The sequence below is a fragment of the Pseudonaja textilis genome, chromosome 3 (assembly GCF_049901715.1).
Source record: "Pseudonaja textilis isolate UNSWEBS1 chromosome 3, rPseTex1.2, whole genome shotgun sequence".
In the NCBI taxonomy this organism is placed as follows: Eukaryota; Metazoa; Chordata; class Lepidosauria; order Squamata; family Elapidae; genus Pseudonaja; species Pseudonaja textilis.
The window spans coordinates 2,801,476-2,809,489 of NC_141992.1; the positions used below are offsets into that span (position 1 = coordinate 2,801,476).

General features: G+C 51.4%; 1 pseudogene; it reads right to left on the reverse strand.

Annotated features, from left to right (window-relative positions):
• Positions 1–7,012: 7,012 nt before the first annotated feature.
• Positions 7,013–7,726, reverse strand: LOC148125987 (XK-related protein 7 pseudogene; annotated as a pseudogene).
• Between the last annotated feature and the right edge of the window lie 288 nt (positions 7,727–8,014).

Below are 8,014 nucleotides of genomic sequence, written 5' to 3' on the forward strand. Positions count from 1 at the left end.
ATCTGTGATTCTGCGAGCAACTCAATCTGCCTGCCTGCTTTGCCTGATTTTGGGTAAACGTTGCTCTTTTTCAAATAAAAATTCAATATTTACATAATGGTGTGTTGTGAGTTAATTTTGTGAGTTTGCTTGCAAGCAAATTTTATGTGACAGACTCAAGTAGCCGACTGCAGAAAGATAGATCTCTGAGTGAATCTGTGATCCTGGGAGCAACTCAATCTGCCTGCCTGCTTTGCCTGATTTTGGGTAAACGTTGCTCTTTTTTAAATAAAAAATTCAATATTTACATAATGGTGTGAGTTAATTTTGTGAGTTTGCTTGCAAGCAAATTTTATGTGACAGACTCAGGTAGCCGATTGCAGAAAGATAGATCTCTGAGTGAATCTGTGATTCTGGGAGCAGCTCAATCTGCCTGCCTGCTTAGCCTGATTTTGGGTAAAAGTTGCTCTTTTTTCAAATTTTAAAAAAATCAATATTTATATCAATATTTACATACAAGCCATGCCCAGCCAGTCACATGACCACCAAACCACACCCACAAATTAGGCCACGCCCACAGAGCCAGTTAAGAAATTTGAATCCCACCCCTGGATAATAGATCATAAATATATATTACAGATAGATAGATATAAAGATAGGGGTAGATATTACAGACTGGACAGTCACTTGTTTCAAATGGTATACGCCAGCATCTCCTGCTTAAGCAGGGGGTTGGACTAGAAGACCTCCAAGGTTTCCTTCCAGGCTCTATTCTGGTGGAATGATTGACTGCTTTTCAGAAATTCATGGAAAGAATCATCGAACGAATGGTAGAATCATACATTCAGAATCATAAAAATAGGTGACACCTTGGAGTCTACTAATCCAATGGACCTTTACGTCTTGGTGTCCCACTTCGGGAGGGGGGAGGAGAAGGGAACGGGGCTTCAGTTGAGCTTCAGGTGTGTGTGCACCTGTGCCAGCCTGCCAGTTGTGCAAGTCAAGCTGCGTGATATGCGTGCACACACACGAGTGTGCGCCCAGCCTGCTGGTTATGTAAGTTCTGAATAGGCCATAGTTGAGGGCGTTGGTGACCCCCTACTCAAGGCAGGAGACCTTAGGCCATTCTTGCCCTGGCCTTGTAGGCTGTTTGGAGGGTCAGGATGGAGAATAGGGCTTAGGGCTGGAAGGGACCTCGGAGATCTTCTAGCCCAACCCTTTGCCCAAGGCAGGAGTTTGACCCTCTTTTCAACCCACGGAACAGAAGTTCCCTTCGGACGTTGTGGGATCTCCATTGCTGGAAGCTTTCAAGAAGAGACTAGCCTGCCACCTCTCAGAAACGGTGCAGGGACTCCTGCTTGGGTGGGGGTTGGGCTAGACGACCTCCAAGGTCCCTTCTGTTGAGGCAAGATCTTAAAAGCCTCTGGAGATGATGAAACACGCACCACATCTGGATCAGCCCTATAATCATCTTGGTCTTCCCTTCACTCTTTCTGGGGCCTGAGCCTCTTTCGACACTGTCTCCTGCCCAGCTTCCAAAACACAGCAGGAAGCAAACCCCCCAAAACTTTCACCTTAGACTGTCTCCTATTGACCTCACCCCCTTCCTAAGAGGTCTGTAGGGGGGCGTGCATAAGCGCACCAACGTGCCTACCGTCCCTGTCCTATTGTTTCTTTCATTTTTCTTCTATGTATCCAGGTATTCATAACTATGTTTTTACTTATACCTGTTATCTTGTAAGCAATTGACAAATAATAATAATAATAATAATAATAATAATAATAAAAGATCCATTTCAGATCCACCGCAGCCCTCAAGGGAGGGAAGGAAAAGGCCCGGCGCTGTTTTAGGGGCAGAGAAATCTGGAGGGCCCAGACAGAAGGCATCTGCTCCGGAAGGCTGGAAGGCTGAAGCTGTAGTAGAGAGAGCCTTCAAATCCCCTCTGGGGGGATTTGACCCCCCCCCCCAGCTCCCTCTCTCTGTCCCCAACCAGGACCTCTCCTCGGGTTTCATGGCCTTGGAGGGGGGAAGGGGTGGGGATTGGGAGAGTTGGATCAAAGGTGGAGGGAGAAAGGAAAGGAACAGAAGGGGTGGAAGGTGGAAACTCAGCCCTTCCTTGGCTAGGGAAGCATATGGACTGTGACCCCCTTCCCAGTCAAGGGGCTGTCAAGCCAGCCGATATTTTGGAGTGTTACCCTATGATAAGAGAGAGAGAGAGAGAGAGAGAGGGAGAGAGAGAGAGAGAGAGAGAGATATGGATAGATATGGAGGGAGGAATGGAGGGAGCGAGGATAGACAGATGATAGACAGATGATAGATGACATAGATTTTATTTATTTATTTATTTGATTTGTCAATCGCTTACAAGATAATAGATATAAGTATAAACATGAGGAAGAATACAGGAAATAGGTACAAATAAATGGGGACAATAGGACGGGGCGGTAGGCACGATGGTGCACTTATGCTTATAGATAGATAGATAGATAGATAGATAGATAGATAGATAGATAGATAGATAGATAGATAGATAGATAGATGATAGATAAGATAATAAATGTAGATGATAGATTGATAGATAGATGATAGATAAGATAAACATAGATGATAGATTGATAGATTGATAGATAGATGATAGAAGATATAGATGATAGATAGATGATAGATAGATAGCTAGATAGAAAGATAGATAGATAAGATAATAAATGTAGATGATAGATTGATAGATAGATGATAGAAGATATAGATGATAGATAGATAGATAGATAGATAGATAGATAGATAGATAGATAGATAGATGATAGATAGATAGACAGACAGATAGATCTATAGATGATTGATGGATGATAGATAAGATGATAAATATAGAGGATAGATTGATAGATAGATGATAGATAGATAGATAGATAGATAGATAGATAGATAGACAGACAGACAGGAGAGAGAGAAATAGCTGGATAGATAGAAGATAGATAGATAGATAGATAGATAGATAGATAGATAGATAGATAGACAGACAGATAGATCGATAGATGATTGATGGATGATAGATAAGATGATAAATATAGATGATAGATTGATAGATAGATAGATAGATAGATAGATAGATAGATAGATAGATAGATAGATAGACAGATAGACAGACGATAGATAGATGATAATTAGATAAATAGATAAAGGCAGACAGAGAGATGATAGACAGGCATGATAGACAGACAAATTATAGATAGACAGGCCGATAGATGATAGACAGAAAGGCGCACGGTCCCTCCCTGAGCGTTGCCCTGGGGGCACAGGGTCCATCGGGGGCGTGTTGGTTAGGGGAACCTGTGCATTGAATCTGAAGGACCCTCACTGGGAAAAGCTAGAACTGGGGGGCGGGGATGCTTTGGCTGTAACCTTGAGCTCTGCAGGATTTGGGAAATAATTCAGAAGATAGTTTGGGAGCTCAAAGGGGAATGGGATAGCTGCCCTCCGTTGCCTTTTAAGTCAGCCGCGTCTCCTCCTCCTCTGCATCTCGGGCATAGTTGGGAACATCTTCTGGGAGTTGAATTAACAGATAACAGATAGTTGGAAGGGACCTTGTAGGTCTTCTAGTCCAAGCCCCCTACCCAAGAGGGAGACCCTACACCATTTCTGACACATGGGAGTCCAATCTCTTCTTGAAAGTCTCAAGTGATGGCGCTTCCACAACTTCTGAGGGCAAGCTCTTCCATCGGTTGATTGTCCTCACTGTCAGAAAGTTTCTCCTTATTTTCAGGTTAAATCTCTGCTTGTTCAGTTTCCATCCATTATTCCTTGTCTGGCCTTCAAAGGTGCTTTAGAAAATAGCTTGACCCCCCCCCCTCCTCTCTCTGGCAGCCCCTCAAATATTGGAAGGTGCTCTCCTGTCTCTCCTGGTCCTTCTCTTCCCTAGATGAGCCAGGCCCAGTTCCTGCAACCGTTCATCGTATGTTTTAGTCTCCAGTCCCCACATCATCCTGGTTGCTCTTCTCTGCACTTTTTGTAGAGTCTCAACATATTTTTTATAATGTGGTGACCAAAACTGGATGCAGGACTCTAGGTGTGGTCTTACTAAGGCTTTACAGAGCAGTATTAGTACCTCCCTTGATCTTGATTGTATCCCTCTGTTAATGCAACTTAGGATTGCATTAGCTTTTTTGGCTGCTGCTACACACTGCTGGTTCCTATTTAGCTGGTTGTCCACTAAGACTCCAAGATCCTCCTCACAGTTCCTGCTATTGAGCCTGGTTTCCCCAGTCTATATGTGTCCTTTGGGTTTTTCTTGCCTAAGTGTAGGACTTTACTTTTCTCTACATTGAATTTCATTTTGTTGGATAGGGCCCAGGGTTCTCGTCTGTCAAGATCCATCTGGATCTCCAGCCGATCTTCTTGGGTGTCAGCTACTCCTGCCAGCTTAGTATCATTTGCAAATTTGGTCAGTTCCCCTCCTATTCCCTCATCTAAGTCGTGAACGTTGGAGCCAGTGGGCCCAGTACAAGCCAGCCTTCCGGGCAGGAGGGAAGAGCAAGGCGATTTGGCGATTTTTGCTTAAAATGTCCTCTGCATCGCTCACTATTTCGGCCTCGGGGACAGCAGCCTCAAAGTCCCTACTCAGCCATTAGGCAGGGAGGGGGCTCAGGGGTCAATGGCTCCCCAGAGCGCTCTCTCTCTCTCTCTCTCTCTCTCTCTCTCTCTCCTCTCTGCCTCATCACAGCAAATGGGAAGCAGATCTGAGACCATTCCCATCTGTCTTTTGGCAGGCTTTTTGATGCAAACCTCCCCATCTCCTCTTCTGCCCTCTGTCCTTCCCAAAGGGCACAAGGGCCACCCTAGAGAAACTGCATCCAGTTTTGGTCTCCACACGATTAAAAAAGATGTTGAGAAAGAGGGCAGAGAAGAGCAACTAGGATAGTTAGGGGACTGGAGGCTCAAACATACGATGAACGGTTGCAGGAACTGGGCCTGGCTAGTTTAGGGAAGAGATGGACCGGGGAGACAGGAGAGCAGTCTTCCAGTATTTGAGGGGCTGCCCCAGAGAGGAGGAGGAAGGGGTCAAGCTATTTTCCAAAGCACCTAAAAGCACCAGACAACGAACAATGGATGGAAACTGAACAAGGAGAGATTCAACCTGGAAATAAGGAGGAACTTTCTGACAGTGAGAACAATCAACCAATGGAACAGAAGTTGCCTTCGGAAGTTGTGGGAGCTTCATCCCTGGAGGCTTTCAAGAAGAGATTGGACCAATCTCTTGACCAATCTGTCACAAATGGTGTAGAGTCTCCTGCTTGGGTGGGGGGTTGGACTAGATGACCTACAAGGTCCCTTCCCACTCTGTTAATCTGTGTAAGGCCTTGGACCCTCTTCCCCTTCACACAGTGCGGGCCTTTGGATCGAGGGTCCGTCTGCCCCCGTCATATTGATGACTAGGTCGAGCGCCGAATGGACCGGAGCATCCGTCCCTAAGGGATACGGTCGTAAAGGGAGTCCATTTTAGAATGCTTTTTGTGGCGGTTGTTAAGTGAATCATGTGGTCCTTAAGCAAACCTGGCTTTCCCCCCAGTGATTCTGCTCCTCGCAAACGGCGATCCCATCATCCGGGAACTTGCCCAAGTCACAAATGTGAGGACCAAGGCCAAGTAAACAGGGACGCAGATTAAAACCCCAAACCCCAAAATCTGGCCATGTGTGCCTGACTCCCCCACCTACCCACCCGGGGGTCCCCCCAAGGATCCCCTAGTCCATGAGGCACAGCGGTTGGCCTACCTCCAGACCTGGCTGAGCTGGGGCAGGTGAAGGAGGGCCTGGCTCTCCCCTTCCAGTGGTAAAGACAGGTGCACTCAATTTTAGAACCTTTTCTGCGGCGGTCGCTAAGCCAAACATGTGGTCATTAAGTGAACCCTGCTTACATCCAATGACTCTGCTGGTCGGGGAAGGTCACAAACAGCGATCCCATTACCCAGGGACCCTGCACAAGTCACAAATGCGGATGGGGGGGCAGATCCATCCGAAACCCCAAGATGGGGTTATCTTGCCCTCCCCCCAAGGAGTCCCCTAGCCCATGGGGCACAGCGGCTGGCCTACCTCCAGACCTGGCCGAGCTGAAGCAGGTGAAGGAGGGTCTGTTTCTCTGTTCCCAGTCATAAAAAGAGTCTCACTTCATTTTAGAACCCTTTGTACGGCAGTCGCTAAGTGAATCACAAAGTCATTAAATGAACCTGGCTTCCCCCAGTGACTTTGCTGGTCGGGGAAGGTCTCCGACAGAGATCCCATCACCTGGGGACCCTTCACAAGTCACCAATGTGGGCGGGGACACGGATACAACCCCTGATCCCAATGTGTGCTTGGCAGTTCCTGCCCCTCCCCCCCAGGAGTCCCCTAGCCCATGGGGCACAGCGTTTGGCCTACCTCCAGACCTGGCCGAGCTGGAGCAGGTGAAGGGGGGGCCTGCTCTCCCCTTCCACGCGCTCAATTTCAGAACCCCTTTCTGTGACGGCCTCTCCCGCAGTCCAGCCAGCGAGCTTCCACACCGGTCATTAAGCAATCAATCGGCTTCCATCCGGTGACTTGGACTTGGCTTGGTTGGGGAAGATCGACCCTGCACCAACGTGGCCGAGGACCTGGATAAACCCCAACCCCCAAGACCCGTCTCTCTCTTCCCCTCCCGGCCTCCCGGCTCTCTCTCCCCCCCAGGAGTCCCCTAGCCCATGAGGCACAGCGTTTGGCCTACCTCCAGACCTGGCCAAGCTGGAGCAGGTGAAGGAGGGCCTGGCTCTCCCCTTCCACGCACTCAATTTCAGAACCCCTTCTGTGACGGTCGCTAAGCGAAACACACGGTCATTAAGCAAAGCCGGCTTCCATCCGGTGACTTGGCTTGGTTGGGGAAGATCGACCCTGCACCAACGTGGCCGAGGACCTGGAGAACCCCCAAACCCCGAGACCCCCAAGACCCGGCTCTCTCTCTCTCTTCCCCCTCCCGGCTCTCCCCGCACCCCCCAGGAGTCCCCTAGCCCATGAGGCACAGCGTTTGGCCTACCTCCAGACCTGGCCGAGCTGGAGGAGGTGAATGAGGGCCTGCAGGATCCAGACGCAAAGGCGGCAGCAGCCCAGGCGGGGCCCGGAGGCCGAGGAGGCGGCGGCGGCCGAGGAGGAGGAAGAGGCGGCGGCGGCGGCCGAGGCGGCGGCGGCGCTGTCCTTGGTGCTGAAGGCGGCGGGCGCGGCGGCGAAGTCGTAGACAAACCACCTGAAGCTGAGCAGCTGCACCACCAGCGACGGGAGCAGCACGAAGAGCAGCGTCAGCCCGAACCACAGGTAGCGGCCCCGCAGGTAGTAGTCGGCCGCCAGCCACAGGTCGCTGGCGCCGTCCGAGAAGAAAACCAGCAAGGCGCCCAGCACCCAGCAACAGTCCCGCAGGCTGTAGGCGCGGCCCCGAGGCCGGGCACCGGCACCGGCAGCGCGGCGGGTGGAAGGAGAGGAGGAGGAGGAGGAGGAAGGTGGGGAGGAGGCGGAGGGGCGGAGGAGCAGGAGGTGGAGGAAGCACCGGCGGCGGCGGCGGCGGCAGGGCTGGCCGGGGTCCGCCTGGCCCCCTCGGGAGGCTGCCCGCCTCGGAGCCTTCCCGGCGCAGGAGGCGCGGGCGAGGAGCCACGGGGCGCGGCGGCCGCCTGGCCATCCGACTTCGCGGCCATGTTGGCGGGGAGGGGAGGGAGAAGGCAGGCACAGCCCCAGACTTCCGGCCGGACCAGGCGGGCAGAGGGACTGGCACGGGTGGGTGGTTGGGGTGGTGGTGGTGGGGGGTAGGAGGAAGAGAGAGAGAGAGAGCGCCGAGCAGCGGAGAAGGAGAAGGAGGAGGAAGAGGAGGAGGAGGAGGAGGAGGAAGGGTGCGGCCAGGCCGGGCCAGAGCCCACCCCGCCCCCTCCGCGGCGCCGCCCCCCAGCAGGCGTGGAACGGGTTGAGGTTTGGGGGGGTGAGGGTGGCTGCTGCAACCGGAGAGCGAGCCCTCCAGGCCTCCTCGCGGGAGGGTCCTCGGGGACGCGC